Consider the following 19,534-nt stretch of genomic DNA (forward strand, 5'->3'; position numbering starts at 1 on the left):
TCCCATGGATGGCTAGAACAGATTGGTTTTAGAAGAAGTCCAGCCAGAATGCTCCTTGGAAATCTCCATCTTCAATACTTTGGATATGTTACCAGGACGGACTAATACCTAGAGAAAAATACCTTTCCTGATAAAGGTAGAAGGTGAGAAAAAAAAGAAGACGACTCTAAAGATTAAATAATACAGTGGTTCTAACAATGGACTCACATGTAACAATGATATGAGTATGTCCCAGAACCAGTCATTATTTGGTTCTGTTGTATATGAGTGTCTTTGAGTTGGAACCATCAAAATAACATCAAAAGTCAACCAACGGTCAACAGCTGTGTTATCTGCTGATGATAGAAAATAAGAACATTTGTGTTCATTATCTGTCTTTGAGAACTTGGGTTTCTTGTAGAATCTAAACCACCATGCAAAAGATTCCCCTTCCTCTTAACACTCACAGTTTTATAGATTCTAAGGCATTCATGACACTTTCCAACTTCCTCATTTGCCTGGTTTTTAAGACTTCTTATCATAACATTTTAAAGACAAATAAGGCCTTAACGGCTAGTCTCAGGAACCGTGTGGCTCAGTGGTTAATCACTTGATTACTAATCAAAAGGCTGTGAGTTCAGACCCATGAGAACACAGTCCTGCATGACAAGCGACTTGGTGATCTGCTTTCATAAAAATTATGGCCAAGGTAACCTGTGAGGCAGTTCTACTCTGAGGATGGTTTACTCAAGCACATCTTAGTCCACAAGATAACATGTTGGCTTTTTAATACCTTAAAGAGATTGTATTCTATAAGCTTAATGCAATATATTCTGCAGTAGGGTCAGTATGAATTGGGATGAACTTGGTGGCACAAAGCAACAAGGGAAGTGAACTTCACCTTAGATGAAGAAGTTGAGCTTCAAAAGTGCTAGATGTACACAAGTCCTTGTTTGCAGAGCGGAGATGTACTGACTAGACTTCCTGTCTCCTAAATCTAGCCTTGTTTTCATTGTCTTAGAAGGTTTATGGATAATTTGGGAAGCTCTGAGAAGCAATTGTTGGTTGTTTTGGATCATGAATGTGCTGGTAGTTAATATCAGCCTAGACTAGACTAGGATCAGCAGTGCATGGCACTATACCAGAAAGGATGGAGAATAAATGTGCTTTCAGAAAAGAAACTCTCAATGTCTCTGTTACATGCTAGGGTAACCCAGACATTTCAAGTCACCCAAGTTCACAACTGGAAGTTCTGTAGTGACAGAAAAGAAAAAAAAAGTTGACCTAAATTGACAACCCAATAGTCTTATCTGTTTTGGCTGATATATGATTATACCCTAACAGGTTAATAAGGCAGTTTTGACAGACAGGTGTTCTATATTACTGAAATAGATTTTCAGAATTTGAATCCTATTGGAAATTTGGAGCCTGAGTGGTCTAGAGAATTAAAGTTTTATGTTAAGAGAGAAAATAATAATAATAATAATAATAATTATTATTATTATTATTATTATTATTATTTTATCCCTAATTTTACTAAGACAAGTGTATAATTATGAGGAGCATAGTTTTACCTACTGAGCACTTTGCGTTTTTTTCTTGCTTTTGTTTTGTTTTGGTATTGTTTGTTATATGATATTGATTTGCGGGTTTGTGATGTTGTTTTTTTAAAGTACCACCTATAGGATTTGCTGCTATATTCCCATACCCATCATCATCAAATTTCCAACTCTTTTGACTGTGAAGGACTATCTTTGAAATTATGATTCTTTTCCAGTATTTGGACTTTTAATTTTCTAAAAATATATAAGGTTAGAATATGGGAAGGCATCCTAGACCAGTGTAGGAGGCCGAGGTTCTAATCCTGACTCTGCTACTCCCCAGCTGTAAAACTTCTGGCCCTTCGTCCTCTTAACAATAAAATGAAAGACATAGAAAGAACTTTCACAGAGGAAGATATTCGGATGGCCAACAGGCACATCAAGAAATGCTCCAAATCACTGGCAATAAGAGAGATGCAAATTAAAACCACAATGAGATACCATCTTGTTCCAGTAGCAATGGCAAAGTTTAATAGAACAGTAAGTAAGATATGTTGGAGAGGATGTGGAGCAATAAGAACTCTTACACACTGTTGGTGGGACTATAAAATGGTACAACCACTCTGGAAGGCATTTTGATATTTCCTCAGAAAGCTGAACATAGAAATTCCATATGACCCAGCTATTCCACTGCGTGGAATATACCTTGAGAGAAAGAGAACTGAAGCACAAATGGGGACTTGTACAACCAATGTTCATATCAGTGTTATTCACCATCACAAGAGCATGGAAACAGCCAGATGTCCAACTGAAGTCAAATGGATTGAGAAATTATGATATATCCGCATGATGGAATACTAGGAATACTACGCAGCATGGAGGAGCAGTGACTGGGGAGGGACGGGAGAGCATTATGCTAAGTGACAAATACTGTATAAGTTCATTACTGTAGAAATAGGTACCTAGTAAAATGTATATGAGGATCTAAAGGCTGGGGCAGAGGCTTGGGGATGGTCAGGAGGGAGTAATCATAGGGTCAAACAATTTGATGTGTAGCAGGAGGGGGGTGGGTTAAGGAAATGGAAAACATCTGGAGTGAAAAACAGTGTATTTGAACTTTGTAAGTAAACCTGTATAAAACAAAAATTTTGTATAAAATAATATAGAGGAGCTGAACTAATTAATGGTCTTAACTGTCTCATCAAGCCATGTGATCCAGAGATTTCTGAGATGCTTTAGATTTCCTAAGACTGAAATTAGTAGAATAAAAAAGAATCAGGACTACTAAATTCACTGTAAACATTCTCTTTAAATAACTTCAAATTGTATACATCTGTGTTTTCAAAAGGTAGTCCTGGTAGACTACTAGTAAGGAGTTTCACTACTTAACCCAAAGGCATATGGTTCAAAACCACCAGCCACTCCTTGGGAAAAAGATGGACAGCTCTCCTCCTGTGTAATTTACAATCGCTGAAGAGTGAGCTTTGGAATTTTTCTGACTTGGTGGCATCTAACAACAGCAACAGTTATCAAAGTGAAGTCTGAGGGGCATTTTTTCCAGAGAACTTGTAACATGTACTGCATAAGCAGCTCAGGCTTCACTGTTACTCACATATAATCTGAGTTTAAATCAATTCAGTTGCAATTGGAAGGGGGTTTAAAAAAGATAGTTACTAAACTTAATTGGTGAATGCTCTGAGTTTCAAGTTTCATGAAGCCCTCTGGGTAGGTTTAATGTTGAGAGTTGGTGTCATCCTGATCAGCTCTCTCTGACACAGTAAACGTAGTTCTGTCTGTGCTGTCCCTCCCTGGTTGCCTGTGGCTTTCCGGACCACTGAGCACTTGATGCCAGGCAGTCTGTTAAGGGACAGGAAGAGACTCTTTGGAGCTCCTGGTATTTATCACTATTTAGGAAACCTGAGGTTCAAAGGGGCAGTACTCATATGTACCGGTTTTATTCTACACATTTGATCAAGCACATGCTGAAGATCTTCTTACTGGAGATTGTCTTCAGTTTTAGAGTTTCCTGTCCTGCTTCTTATATGTATTAGTGTGTGTGTGTGTGTGTGTGTGTGTGTGTGTGTGTGTGTGTGTAATATATAGATATTTAAGTGGCTAGGTCTTTATTAGGGTGCTTTTGTGGATTAGTGGCAGGAAGCTGCACTGTAATCCTGAAGACAGTGGTTCAAATCCATCAGATGCTCTGCAGAAGAATGATGGGAAATCTCCTGTTATGTGATTAACTGCCTCTGAAAACCTGCCAGAGGTTCTAATTTGATGATAACAGTAATAATAGTCATTACATAAGAAATACCTTTCCAGAGAAATTAATCAAATTGCTTTTTTATAGTGTATATAGCGTTTAATATGGATTGAAGCTCAACATCAAGAGGACAAAGATTCCCACCACTGGGCCAGTTGACAGCACTATATTAGATGGAGAAGTGATTGAGGCTGTTAGCAATTACAGCTTGCTCGGATCTATAATCAGCACTCTTAATACCTGCAGTTAGGAAATTAAAAGACAAATTGCATTGGGAAGATCTGCTGTCATGGACCTTTCCAGAGTGCTGAAGAGCAGCGATGTCAGTCTAGATGGAAAGGTGAGCCTAATCCAGGCCATGATCTTCTCAATTACTTGTTATGCTTCAGAGAGTTGGACAATGACTAAGGATGACAGAAAAAGAATAGATGCCTTCGAATTGTGATGCTGGAGAAGAGATTTGAACATACAATGGATTGCCAGGAAAGAAAAAAAAAAAGTCTGTCTTGGAGAGGATGAAACCAAGTCTCTCCTTGGAGGCTAGGATTTTGAAGCTCTGACTCACTTACTTTGGGCCTGTGGCCAGGAGAGATCGGTTCTTGGAGAAGGACATCATGTTCAGAAGGGCATGTTTTCAGCTATTTTATCCATGAAGTAGCCTAAATTGACATATATTATCATAGTTAGTAGTGCTATTCTTAGTAGCCAGTTATGGACAGCGCAGGAGAGGAAGACCCAGAATACGATGGATTGACACAGTAACTGCGGTGGGGGTTGGTGTGTCATAATTTGTGAGACTGGCTCAGGACAACGAAGGGTTCAGAGCTGCCGTACATAGGATCGCTATGCATTGCAGGCGGCTCAATCAATAACATTCTATGACACTTTTGGAAGCAGGCGTAGCAGCCACTTCCTAAACAACATGCCTGCAGAAACACTATGAACTTTGATAAATATTGATAGTTGTAGAGGGTATTTGGGCTTTTTGTTTATAGGGTCACTATGAGTCGTGCTCAACTCGAAAGGCAGTCAGCAACAACATAATGTTTAAATGTGTAAAAATATATTTGAAATCTGTTGTTTCAAATGAGCCTTCATTTCGTAGGCTAAAATATATAAATAAAAGAAGTTAAAACCTGGAGAGTAGAAATGCATATACAGACACTGTAAATGTACGGATAGAATTGTGGCAGACTGAGAAGGTGTGTTGGTGAAAGAAACCCAACATGGCCAGTGGTACTAGTGGAGGAAGTTCCAAAGAGTTTGGAATAAATTGTACTTTCTAATTCTTGCATTCTTAGTTCCTTCAAATCTACACAGCCATAAAAATCCACCTTTATTTAGTGTTATCAAATTTTCCAATGCCATATATCCTCTTGCCAGTAACTTAATTAAACACGTTAATTTTTAAGTATTGAAGGTAATTGTATGCTTTTTAAATGACATATCAATCTTAGGCTATATAGAAATTGCTTTCAGAAGCTTTTTTCTTTTAAAAGTAAATATGAAGTATCATTTGATACTTCTGGAGGAAATACTTGGTGAATGTGTGACTCATCATACACATGTATTATTTGGGGTTGGGGGTTTTTGTTTTTATTTGAGTAATTATTGTGGGACTAGTGACCACAACTGCCTGTTAAGACTAACATTACTTTCTAAGAATCAAATCCCTATGCACATCCAAAAACTTCTCCAGCAGGATAAAAAGGGAAGCCACAGAATGGGAAAAATATATTTGGTAATAACTTGTCAGATAAGGGTCTTATATCTAGAATTTATAAAATACTCCAGCACCATAACAAGATAAAGGTAAATAACCCAAGTGAAAAATGGGCACAGGGTATGAACAGACACTCACCAAAGAAGACGTTCAGATGGCCAACAAGCACATGAAGAAATGTTAAAAATCCCTAGCTCTAAGAAAGATGCAAATCAAAACAAACCTCACCTCAGTAAGAATAGCAGAATTTAACAGAACAGCAAACAGCAGATGGCTGGAGAGGTTGTGGAGAAATTGGAACCCTCATTCATTGTTGGTGGGAGTGTAAAATTATGCAACCACTTTGGAAGGCTTTATGACATTTTCTCAAAAAGTTGCAAATAGAAATACCATTTGACCCAGCAGCACTACTGGGAATATACCCTAAAGAAACCGTAACTGCCACCCAAACAGATATATGCACCCTTATGTTTTTTTCAACTTTGTTCACAGTAGCGAAGAGTTGGAAGCAACCCAAAGCCCATTAACAAACAAATGAATAGAGAAGCTGTAGTATATTCATGGATAGAGAAGCTGTGGTATATTCACAGAATGGAATACTGTGCGGCATTGAAAAACTAGGAACTCATGAAATACTACACAAAATGGGTGACCCTGAAGGACATTATGCTGAGTGAAATATCTCAGTCACAAAACAACAAATAAGGCGTAACACTGTTATAAAAGAGGACTGACTTAGGAATTGGAGGGAGACTGAGAAAGATGGGATAAATAATGCATACTGCATTGAAGCAGATGAGGGAGAGAACTCTCCAAAAGGGATATACTATTAGACATTATTATGACAGGAGTCCAGAATGAAGGTAGCATAGTGGAGTGAACTTGGCGGGAGGGATTGAATAACAATGAAAGAATTTTTTCTTTTACTTTTCAAAAAGAAAAGTGAATTGGGGGGAGGGGTGAGCAGGGAGAAAAGTGCAACAATGAATGAATGGAAATAAAAAGTCTCTGTAAACTTTCATTAAAATCAATTTAAAATTAAAAAAAAAAACGCCAGTGAGGGAGCTCTGGTGGCCTAGTGGCAGGAAGCTGCACTACAATCCCAGAGGCACGCGTTCGAATCTACCAGATACTCTGCTGGAGAAGAAGGAGGGATAGTCCCCTACTGTATCAGTGAGATACAATTTGATGGTACACACACAAAAATAATAAAATAAATAAAATAAAAATAAAAAGAATAGCACCACTGCTATAATAATATGTGAATTTATGCATAAAATAGCTGAGTATATTTCTATCTATCCCATAAAATTCTACAATTTTAGAATAATACTAGGTCAACCATAATAAAATGCTTGGGAAAAATACAAAAGGAACTCCTGAGAAATTTTGAAGAGACAGCTTTTATTGCTTGAAAAATATTCTGTATTTGAAAAATAATATCTTTTAGGTTTCTTTTTGTTTGTGGGGTGGCTGTTACTATTTCACTTCACTATGTCTTTGCTCAGTCCCTACTGCAGAGAGTAATGGAGTTTCCTGGGATATCTTGAAAATGTATGTAAAAATGTTGAGCAAAATGTCGCTGAGAAACTAATTCTATAGTTTGAGTGGACTGTTGGCCTGAGTGCACTGTAGAAAATGATAATTGTGGCACCTGACTCTGAGTTTTTTCCTTGTAAAGACCTGAGGGAACAAGTATATGTTTCATGTATAACCTGTGCTAAATAGAAGATTTTCTTGCCTTAATAGAATAGACACAGTAGATCCTATAATTACAGATTGCAGCATATGCACCCCCCCCCAAAAAAAAATGTTCTTGCTTGAAAAATTGCAAACTTCCTGTTGGCAGCTGCCATAATAATATTAAAATTATTAAACTAAAGTGCTTTTTTTAATATCAACATTTCTTAATTTGATAACTAAGCCAGTGGTAAGAAACAGCAGTCATATTTCAATATCTCTAAAACAATTCCTAGTTAGTTGCTATAATAATTTTACTTAGGTTAAGTGTATTGGAAAAAAAATAAATATTTTATTTCCCTCTTATTTGTGATTATTATTTCTTTTTGTGCTACAAATGTTATTTAACTATTCTTAGAAACAGGCAAAAACATTAAGTTTTAAGTGACGACCCATAAAATTTCTGTACTTACTGGGATCTGGAAAAAAAAATCACTTTTGCTTACTGGAGGGGTATAATACTGTTTAATATACTTTTCTCTTTGCAATTAAATTAGATTTTTTTTTTAGGGGAGAAAACTCATAAAGGAAGCAGCCTTCGAGATGTAATATGTTCTAGCATATTTAAATAATTAGACTCTGTCTCATTGAAATGTATGTGCTCTAGGTTTGATAGTGATAAAAGCATGAATATTAGGATGATTAGGAAATTACATCATGTCACAGCATAATTGATTGATTGAGAGCTGAATGAAAACTAACCATAAAGCATGTGAAAATAAATGCAGGCTCCACAGTTAGTCAGGCAGAATTTTTGCATCTACCCAGTTACAAGATTAGTAAAGGCAGTATTCCTCTTCCGCATAAGATGGGATTGATATTTCTTTTGCTTGTCTGTGTATGCCTTGTTCATGATAATGCTGGCAGGGGAGAGAAGAAGACTCTTTGAAAGGCTTATTGCTCAATTCAGTATTTAATTGTTCTTTGGAATCTGTCAGATGGACACCACATTACTAATTGACTCTCTAACCAATTAGTGTTTTGGAATTTACCTTTGAGAGCCCCCAGTTTAAATGCTAGTCTCACTAACACAAGAGTTAATACTCTCTTACTTATCCCTGGAGAATTGACTTTCTCAAACATTTAAATCATGATTAATTTTTAAAAAGCATTTTGTCTTTTTTTTCTGCTTGTCTTTTACTTTCGTATTCTCTGTCTTGGTCGTTTAAAGATTCCTGCTCACACAAGTCTTCAGTGACACGCACACTAGTGTTGAAGGGCTGCAGGAGCAAGACCACTGCAGGATTCCCTGTTTCAAAGCTGAACCAATATTCACCATTGACATATCCATTCATCTGTGCAGGGTCATTGGAAATCCTCTCTCTCTAGTTTTTCCTTCCCTTCAGGGAGCAATGCTTAAAAGAGCAAACCCCTGGTGTGAAGAGATAGGAGAATTCTCAGCACGGCCAATGGTGCCAGGAATCGAATTAAAGTTGTCCATTTGCAGATGACTGTCTGTTGGCGCTCCCAGCACACTGGGACACTATGCTTTCTGTTGATGCTTTGTTTACATGAAATTCTGTCAGTGGTATTTAAGTTTCATTTTTTTTTTTCTTTTTATGGCAAAAGTCATATCATGCCAAAGGTATGCCAAGAGGTTAAAAAACACTAATGTATGCTGGTCTTTAGAGTTTAAAGCATTTTGTTAGCTTCCTGAGGCTTGCTCAACAAAAATAAAAATTTTAGGGTTTATGTACCCTTGCAAAAAAGGGATTGGGCTGCACATTGTAGTAGAAAAATAAAAAAGGTAAATAGTTACTGAATTCACTCCTCTTTTTGAGGAGTTTAAAACTTATCATTTACTTTGGAGTTGTTGACACTCCCAGATCTGTTTTGGCATAAATCACATTTTGATGTGACTGAACCTACAATTTTGTCTATCTTCACATGCATTATCTCTTCTAAGTGAGAGGCACTAAGATGACATGAGTTACCATTAAATCTTAGATGCCAGAAGTCAGCAATGAGGATCTATCTTTTCTCCACTTGGATTTCCCCTTTTATCATAGGAGATAATGCTGTGGTTTAATTTATTGGGCAAAGTTTAAAACTGTCAGGGTAAGATTCATGAGGGAATATTTGAAACCCCAGAAAGAACATAACCTATTTAGGAGATGAAGGTCGAAAATATGTATTCTCTTTCCAGTTCCCAAAGAACCAAGCCCTGTTTCCAGAGTTGGCAGTTCTGGGTTTGTGATTGCCATTGGTTGATTATGTTTCCTTCTTCACCTCAGTCATGTTAGGAGAACAGTGAGTGCCACCTGGCCCAGAGTAGGCCCTCAATATATTGATAAAATCAATAACTGATAGTGTCTTATTTCTAATTAATAGTAATTTACTTTTTTTTTAAAATTTATCTGCTTAAATTGGTTATTTCCCTCTAGACACGAGTTTTATATCCAGCCCTAATATTGCATGTGAGGATGTATTTACTGTTAGTATCCATACTCATTCAAATGTCTGCTGGATGAAAATCATTGTACAATGACTTGCTCATATCACTTTCAGTATAATATACTGCCTTTAGAAAGCAAGAGTCTAAAAGAGGTATTTTTGCAGTAAACAGTTTAATCCAACTGTTTATAAAAGTGACCTTCATGAAAGAGAAAATCTGCAGTAACAGTCAGTCTTGTTAAAATGACACCCATAATCCAAAGCAACCCAGAACAGATATTAATACCAAAGAGAGTAAAAAAACCTGTGTCATCATTAGAAGAGGATGCTGGTGGCACATAACAACAGCATAACCACCACTCTCTTTAGATTTGCTGAAAAGTAAGTTTAGCATGATAACTTTTCTCAAAATGTCAAAACATAAATATCTAATTTATGTGTTCCTAAATTACGCTAAGAAGCAATTCCTATTGATGCAATTAGGCCATTCCTTTTTTTTTTTTAGTTATCTAGGCCTTTTTAGGATGTGTCATATCTATTTATCCTCAATATAAAACAGCCCACCAGAATTACCATAGTGCAGCCTTACATCTTAAATATCAGCCTATGCCTTCTAACCATTAGTTATCAAATATCATTTCGACTAGTCATGCCATATACCCTGTTAATAGGATTTTATAAATAGAATTCAAGTGATGTCAATTCAGCTATAAATAATTTAACAAGCATGCTTATGCCCAGTGTTCTTAAATATGTTACTGGAGTATATTGACTTTAAAATTGCAAAACCTATGTGTTTTGCAGTGACCTTGTTATATGAGAGCTGATCCAGCATCACCCGTAATATAGTATAATTAAGCCTTGTTTTACTGGTTATTTGTAAGGGCTGTATCATGAATATTACTTATAAAGTTCACATTAAACCAAACAAGCACATAGTACATACTGTGTGTAGATAGTACCTACCATTCCGATTTGATGTATATTGGCGGGGGGGGAGAGAACAACAAACAACATAGATAAATAGTGACTTGTGTGTGTTTTATGAAAGTTTAGTAGGGTACATTTTATGATAGATTTGATACTTACCTTTGTTTCCCCTCCTTTGTCGTTTATTAAGCAGATGCTCTAGCTACATACAGTGAAAGTTCTGGAAACATAAAGAAAAATAGGACAGTCTTCACCTTTCACCTGTGAAAAAACACAGAACATAAACCAATCATTTTGATAAAACAGGATGCCATGATTCTTGCTAAAAATTTCCCATGACAGCGTTGTAAGAGCTCAACTCCTCATGAGTTCCAAGATTTCTAGTGTATTACTGTATAGAAGTAGGAATCATATATCATTCTAATCACTGATTGCTATCTAATATAACAGTTGTTGTTGTTGCTGTTGTTGTTGTTATGTGCCGTCGAGTCGCTTGCGACTCATTGCAACCCTATAGGTACAACAGCCCTAAACTCCGCTCTGTCCAGTGCCAATCGCACTGTCTCTGACACTCCCATCCCAATTATCCCAGTCACTGAATCAGTCCACCTCATAGAGGGCCTTCCTCTCCTGTGCTGTCCCTCCACCCTCCCAAGAATGATGTCCCTCTCTAAGGACCGGTCTCCCCTCACAACATGTCCAAAGTATGTTAGACGGAGCCTCAGAAGCCTTGCCTCCAAGGAGCCACCCGGTTTAACAGTTGTACTTATAGAAAATAATTTTGTCAGGAAACTGTGTAGTGCCAAATCATCACTATAAGTGCATATAATTTTAATACACATACATACAAATGCTAAGGACTAAGGCCAAGGGGGAAAGAGAACTGATATCAAGGACCTCATAGTCTAGGAGGAAAGCCACATACTTGCAGGATTTTTGGCTCAGGAGAAGAAAAGTGAGGGGGGTGAGGGGGTATTACAAAACAAGATAGAACGCAGCATATGCAGAGACATGACAAGTAAAGTGAAGAGAGAACATTTTTATAAAGTTAGTAGTAGGTACAACATGCTCTCAACGATACAAATAATTATTGTTGTTGTTTATACCGTAGCTGACCTCCCAGCACATTTTTAGAGGAAGTAGATAGCACAGGAAGAGATTATCTTTCTTTTACAGAGCAGCTTGTGGATTCAAACTGAGTGCCTTTAAGTCGGCAGAGTGATTGCTTACCACTAAGCCACCAAGAGCTGGATAGAAATTGTTTTTAATAATTTTTTTATTTTAACTGCGATTTTAATGAAAGTTTACAGAAATGTTGGCGTGTCATTCATTCATTGTTACACGTTTCTCCTTTTTCATTCCTTCCCCCTCCCCTAGTTCACTTTTTATTTTTTTTAGTATTCATTCCTTGTTGCACAATTACCTCTCCCCACCCCAGTCATCTTTGCAATGTACCTCTTATTCTGAGTTGTTGTCATATGTATAATGCCTAATCATATATTCTTTTTAAACAATTCTTTCTTCATCTGTTCCAGTGCAGTGTTCATTATCTATCCACTCTTATCCTATTCTCCTCCCAGCCCCCCATGTCAGTCCTGTTCTGTAACAGTGGTGCTACGCAGTATTTGTCCTTTTGTGACTGAGATATTTCACTCAGCAAAATGTCCTCCATGGTCACCCACGTTGTGTAATGTTTATGAGTTTATTATTTTTCAGTGCTGTGTAGTATTCCCTAGTTTTTCTATCCACTCATTTGTTTGATGATGGGCACTTGCGCTGCTTCGATCTCTTTGCTATTGTAAATTACGCAGCAATAAACTTGGGTGTGCGTATACCTGTTAGGATAGCTGTTCAGATTTCTTTAGGGTATATTACCAGTAGTAGTCAAATTGCTGAGTCAAATGATATTTCTTACTTCCAACTTTTTGAGAAAGCATCAAACTACCTTCCATAGTGTTTGTACCATTTTATACTTCCACTAGCAGTGAATGAGGCTTCCAGTTCCTCGACAACCTCACCAGCATTTCTTGTTTGCTGCTCTCTTGAACTTTGCTATTTCTGGGATTAGATGATATCTCATAGTTATTTTTATTTGCATCTCTCTGATAGCTAGGGATTTTGAACATTTCTTCATGTGTTTGTTTGCCATCATCATGTCTTTTTTGGTCAAGTGTCTATTCATATCCTATCCCTATTTTGTGACTAGATTATTTACCATTTTTTTGTTGAGGTGCTGGAGTAGTTTATACATTTTAGATATGAGTCCCATATCAGAAATGCCGTTGCCAAATATTTTTTAGTCTATGAGTTTCCTGTTAACCCTGTTGGAGAAATTTTTGGATGTGCATAGGGATTTGATTCTTAGAAGCCTCCATTTATCTCCTTTGTTCTCTCCTGATTGAGGATAAAATAGAAATTTTTTTAAACTCATTGAGTTAATTCCAATTCATAGCAACCCTGTGGCAGAATGAACTTCCCACAAGGTTCCCAAGGATGTAAATCCTGTACAGAAGGCAACGCCCACATCTTCCTCCCATGGAACAGTTGTTTTGGGTTTGAGACTGAGCACTTTAACCACTGTGTCAGCAGAGTTCTAGCAATAGAAATGCATCTAAAAATTCAAAGCAAATATTTAAGGAGAAAATGAAAATTTTAGTGAAGATCATCACAATATGGTTATTGACAATGACCACTTTGTTTTTATACCCCACGTATAAGATCACAATAAGTCAATGTCAACTCCTTCACATCTCATAGCTACCTTTTCTAGTTTATTTTTTCATTAAGTGAAAAGTAAGTAAAAACATATGCATATACTTTGACAGAAACATACATATTGGCCGTCAGGATAAGTGCAAAGAATATCTGACTGCTGTATAGAGATGAAGTTGACCTAAAGGATAGCATGACACTGAAGAGGATCTCGTGTATAAGAGATGACTTGAGAAATTTTATCACTGGTTAAATAGAGTACAGGAGGGGAAGTTAATAATAAGTACCTTATTTCTAACTGAAGGCCTAGGAAGGTGATCATTGAGCTCTGTTTGCACAGAATTTGTGCCTGTCAGGTAGGGAATTGTAAAGTGCATGCCTGAGCTCAAGAGTGAGGTCTGGGCCATGATTGAGACATGAAAATCATGCATAAAGGCCGTGGGAGTCCATCAGGTCTTCTGGAGACTGTATTATGAGTAAAAGGATTTTAAGGTTTGAGTCTTCATTTAAATTCCCTGTATCAAACAGTCAGAATGAATGAAATCTACTTCTGTACAATCCGGGGCTATGCCTTGTTAGTGAGGAAGCTAAGGCTTCTGTGAATTGGAAAGAAACCTGGAAAAACCAACTGAAGTACAAGCCTACGCAGTAAGATCCCTGCAAGAAGGTCATAGAGGTAGTGTCAATGTGTGAGCTCTAAGAGTAGCAGTAAGATCAAAGGTTTTGGAACCAGACTACCTGACTTCAAATCCTGGCTCCTATGCTTATTAGCAGTGTGATTTTGGTATAGTTGTTTAATATCTCCCTCACTGAAGGCAGGGAAAATTCTGCAAAGGGGAATACCAATAGAGTGATGAGCGATAAAAAGTGAAAATATGTAAAACTCTTAGAACAATGCCTGACTCATAATAAGTGTTATCACTATTACCTCCTACTGTTATTAGGGGAGCTTTGGTGTTATAATGCTTTAAACCCAAAGGCTGCATCTCCAGCAGTTCAAATCCACCAGCTGCTCCTTCAGAGAATGCTGGAAAGTCTCCTCCCATTACAGTTAATAGAGTCAGAAACCAATGGAGGGTCAGTACAGGGAGAACCCACTTCATGGCAATGAGTTTAAGTTTAATTGCTGTTTTGATACAAGCAAGCAAGTTATGTTCAATCAGAACAAGCTTCTCGATGACCCACCAAAGGGTTTTCAAAGGCTATAAATAACCCTGGAGATGACTGCCCATCTTTCACCTGTGAAGCAGTTGGTGGATTTCAACCACCTACCTGCCTTTTAGGTGCCAAGACATCTTCCTACGCACTAGGCCAACACAGCACAATCCATATAGAGAAATTAGTATTTTAGAACTGTTTTCGTGGAATTATTTATAATAATAATAGTAATAACAATAACATGGTAGTAGTATTAGTAGGCTTGAGAAAATAACTTACATTTCCTAATGATAAATTAGAGAAAGAAGAGGGTATTTCTTATTATGCATCTGAAATCTGCCTACCTGTTACTTCCGCCTCATGTTTCACATGAGCTCTGTCTTGTGGATAAGCTAGGAAAATCTCCTTCTGGAAATGGTAGTTCCTAGAGAATAACATAAAAGGCTAATTTTTTGCCTTATATCATCTTATTTAACTCCCAAGTCTTATTATTACCCCTGTTGTGAAGGTGGAAATACTGAAGCTGTAAATGGCTAAATAATTTACATAAGATCACAAGACCAGTGATTAGAAGAAATCTAGGGATTCAAGCCTGGTGTGATTCAAATATATATCCAAATTAAAGTTCACCAGAGGAAGATGATAACATTCCAGATATTCCAAGTACATGATTAAGAAGTAAAGGCACTTATTTTAATAAATGATTATTTTTAGTGTAATTGTTTTATGGTAAAATGAGTGAGTTGGGAAGAGTATGAGAAATTATTTTGATAAAAGTTTAAAATGAAGACTGTTCTGTTCTTTGAACAAATTCTTTCCATTCTTGCATGCATTACCTCTTGTAGCAGTTTCTGCATTACTGAGGGCTGCATCCATGACACTCTGTACATTTTCTGTGTTTTCTAGGATATGGGCCAAGAGTGCAGGATAGGACAAGTTTCAGATCTGTTGTTCACAGGGTCACTATGAGTAGTGGTTGACTTCATAAACTCTTTACCTAAAATAGCCAAGGATGTTTTAGGATCAGAAAAGTTAGTTAGCAACCCAGAAAATAGAGGCTAAAATCAGACTTCTTTTTGCTTATGCATTCTTCTTACTGGAACTGGTACCCTGTTTCTGCCTTGAATATATATAATTATTCAATGATAATGATATGGGCTAATTAATTATTAATTATGCTGTCATCATTAATCATGTCGGATTCCCTCAGCATAGAACGGGGGTTGGAAAACTTTTTCAGAAAGATAGATATGTAAAGAAAGATAGATTTCAATTTCGTGAGGGGCATATAATTTCTGTCACAATTTTGCCAGTTGCTCAAAAGCAGCCAGAAGCAGTGGTTTTAAGTAAATGGCTGTGGTAATGTTCCAGAACAAGTTTATTTATGAAAAGAAAAAATGATAGTCTGAATTTTACTTGCGTCCATTCTTTGCTAAAATAGTGATCAAGTTTTCCGCATATCTCTTTAGAGACAATTCTTGTCATGTGCATTCTTCTTTGTTTCTTACCTGATACTAACCTTTTTAGAAATCTTTTCTCCATAGGGAAAATTCTTTGATGCGTGCCATCTCACATCCCATTTCTTCCATAACCTGTTCGCCATTCCTTTGGACACCAACACTGTGTTTATATTGCTCTCTGAAAGATGATCTCTAGCCTCTTAAGGTCTGTTTTCTCTCCTAATCCTACTTGACTTTCCTTAAGCAAGTAGTACTGTTAAACACTCTGTACTTGAAATTCCTCATTTGTCTTTTGCAACAGTGCAGGTTCTCCATTGCCCTCATTTATGTTTTGTTTTGTCTCCCTTTTTCTGGATATTCATTTCTGTTCCTTTGGCCTGCTACTTATATTTCATTTTAAGAGTTATATTTTCATCTTACTCTGTCTGCTTTTTCTCTGCATTGTTATCCTTTAATATAATGCCAATTACATCACTTAGGCTCAAGACTCCCAAATCTCCTTGTTGAGCTTTGACTTCCTACCATCTTTCTAATAGTCACCCTGTTGATTATATAAACAGCAATCCTTGGAGTAAATTCTCTAAAGAGATACAAAGTGTAACAATTTTATGCCATTACATAGCCCAATTTTCTTATTCTGTAATGACCTTGAGAAAGTTCTTTGGATTCGTTGAACCTGTTTCATTATGTATAACAAGAGAAAACAACGCCTGGCTACGATTTTGGAGAATTAATGTGATATGCACCACAAATTTTTTTAGTAATTATTTGCTAAATATGTCACAAATGTGTTTATGGTAATCCTCTATTTCCTTTCCTTCATTTTTCCAAATCTATCCTTTGACTCTACCTCTAAAATCTTTCTTGACTTCATATCATCCCATTTAAAAAGGAGCTCTGGTGGTGCAGACTCTAACATGTTATGCTGCCAACAAAAAGGTCTTGTATTTCCAGCTGTTGAAATCTAACAGCCACTCTTAGGGAGAAAGATGGACAGTCTCCCCCCATAGAGATGTACAGCCTATAGAGAGAGGATCCCAATGAGCCAGAATCAATTTGATGCTTGAGTATTGTTCACATAGAGGCATGGTGGGTTACATGTTGGACTGCTAACCATAGGGTTGATGTCTCAAAACCACCAGCCACTTTGGGGATGAAAAATGAGAATCTCTTTTAAACTTTTACAGCATTAGAAACCCAGTGGAGAATTACGATGGACTTAACCGCCGTGAATTTGGCTTTTAGTTTATATAGAAGCCCTAATGCCACAAAGTTTAAAGTATCTGACTGCCATCTAAAAGGTTGACAGTTCAAATCTAACCACAGCTTTGTGAGAGAAAGATGTGCCGATTTACTTCAATAAGATTGGAAGCTTTGGAAACCCTGTGGGTCCTTCTGTTCTGCGGAGTCACTACGAGTCAGATTTATATTTGGCTTCTAATCCTTTCCTCCTATTGTCTCTTTTATATATTTTTATTATTGTTATATTTCTAAAGAACATCAGATAGTACTTTAGGTAAACACAGTAGGATAAACTCTATACATTCTGCTATCTTTGAAATTCCTTCAAGTTTCATTTATTCAAGCTATCTCTGTCCCACTCTATGCATAGACATATAGTTCCCTCCTATGCCTTGGCCACACCAAACTACCCTGCATCCTTCATCTGTGATTTGATCCATTTTTTCTACTATATGAGAATCCTCATCTCCTTCTTTTCTAAGTGGTGAAATTCTATTCAACTCTTAAGATAAGACTCTGGGTATTAGCCTCCACTCCCTTCCAGATTTAGAACTTATCTTCTCTTTAATAAAGTCACCTATCTCTTCAAAAAGAAATTTCTCTTTGCACTACTGCCAAGTTGCATTTAATCTATTAGTCTTCTGAGAAACATTTAGCTCCATAAGAGAGAGACACATATTCCTTTGCTCTTAGGTGCTGAGGTCTCAAACACCAGTTATAAGATGAGCATGGATATTTATCATTATATTTAAACCATTTTGGAAGTGGGTATGATTTTTTTTAATTTATTACTATTTCTTTGTCTACTGGTGGCATTAAACTTAACAAGATTCAAAGGTTAATAAGCCAGGGTGAGAGTCTCTCTCTCCTTACCGTTGAATCAGAATCAACTCATATCTGACCCTCTAGTGGATTTTCAGGGGTTGTAAATTGCACCAGAGAAAATTTTAAAAATGAAATGTAATGCTTTTTTGTGTGGGTACTGTGAATTAGAACCACATACTTCTGGGGTTGCAGTGCAGCTTCTTGCCACTAGACCACCAGAGCCCCACAGAATTAAATCTAATGCTTTTTAAAAAATTATTCACAAGCATGTATGTATGACTTTCTCTGTGTCTTCAGCTAGATGGTATGGCTAAAAGCAGATATTTGACTCTATTTTGTCTAAAAAGGCTTCCCTAAGTAACTCATATCTTCCCATTATACTATGCTTTTTTTGTATTTTACATGATGATAGTGGTAAGAATCTGCACTGCAATCCCAGTGGCACACAGTTCGAATCCACTAGCTGCTATGCAGGAAAAAGATGGTCAATCTCTTCCCATACAATTATGGTCTCTGAAAACCCACTGGAGGGTCAGTTCCAACTCGCAGGCACACAACAACACGCATTCTTTGTTCTCTGTATTAATAATTTTGTAGTGTGATATATAGAGATAGATAGATGGATAGATAGAAGGATAGATCCATCTTTCCTAGCAAGGGTTTCTCAAGTTAGAAATGAAGATGAAGGCAAATTCTTCCATTCTTCTATGACCCAGTGATTAGATTAAGGTGAAATATCTATTAACAAAGTACTCAAGTCTTATTTAAAATTAATAATTAATATGAAATGGTCATCATTATTGACAGTAATTTTAAAAACTCACCCAAAAGATTATTCTTACTGTCATCATCCTTACTGTTACTGTCACTGTTAACTAACATCTTGGACTTTCTTAGCTTTCTCAATAAAACCAATTGCACAAAAGTTGCATTGTTTGTTGTAAAATGTTCAAAAGTAAAAGATTTCTAAATGAAGATATTCATAGAACAAATACTTGAAAGGCATTAAAGGAGAACTTCTGTTGGTTATGTGCATTTGTTTGTTTGCTTGCTTGTTACAATTGCATGGTTGGGAGTCATTGAAAGATGCAAAATGTAAATTTTCCGGTCATTTTCTGCACTCTTTAAGCTTCTGAATGCTAATTCATTTGAATCTTAAATGGAGTGATATTTTGACCCAAGAGCTATAAGAATTCACAAGGGAATTACTGGGATTCTTTTTTTCTCTACTTTGTAATGCAAAGCAGTTGTTGTAGAAGCCATCGAGACATCTCCAACTCATGCCAACCCCTTGTTCACAGAAGGAAACACTGCCTGGTCCTGCACCTTCTTCACTGTTATTGCTATGGTTGAGCCCAAACATATAGCATGGCCATTGTGTTCAGTCCATCTCCTTGAGAGTTTTTCTCTTTTTCATTGACCCTCAACCTTACCAAGTTCCTTCTCCAGAGACTGGTCTCTCCTGATTACATTTACCAGGTAAGCAAGATGCAGTCTGAACATTGTCATTTATAAAGAGTCTTCTGACTATACTTATTTCCAGTCAGATTTGATTGTTCTTCTGGCA

Source organism: Elephantulus edwardii, unplaced genomic scaffold (genome assembly GCF_000299155.1).
Source record: "Elephantulus edwardii isolate Elephantulus edwardi_28Jun2011 unplaced genomic scaffold, EleEdw1.0 scaffold00003, whole genome shotgun sequence".
In the NCBI taxonomy this organism is placed as follows: Eukaryota; Metazoa; Chordata; class Mammalia; order Macroscelidea; family Macroscelididae; genus Elephantulus; species Elephantulus edwardii.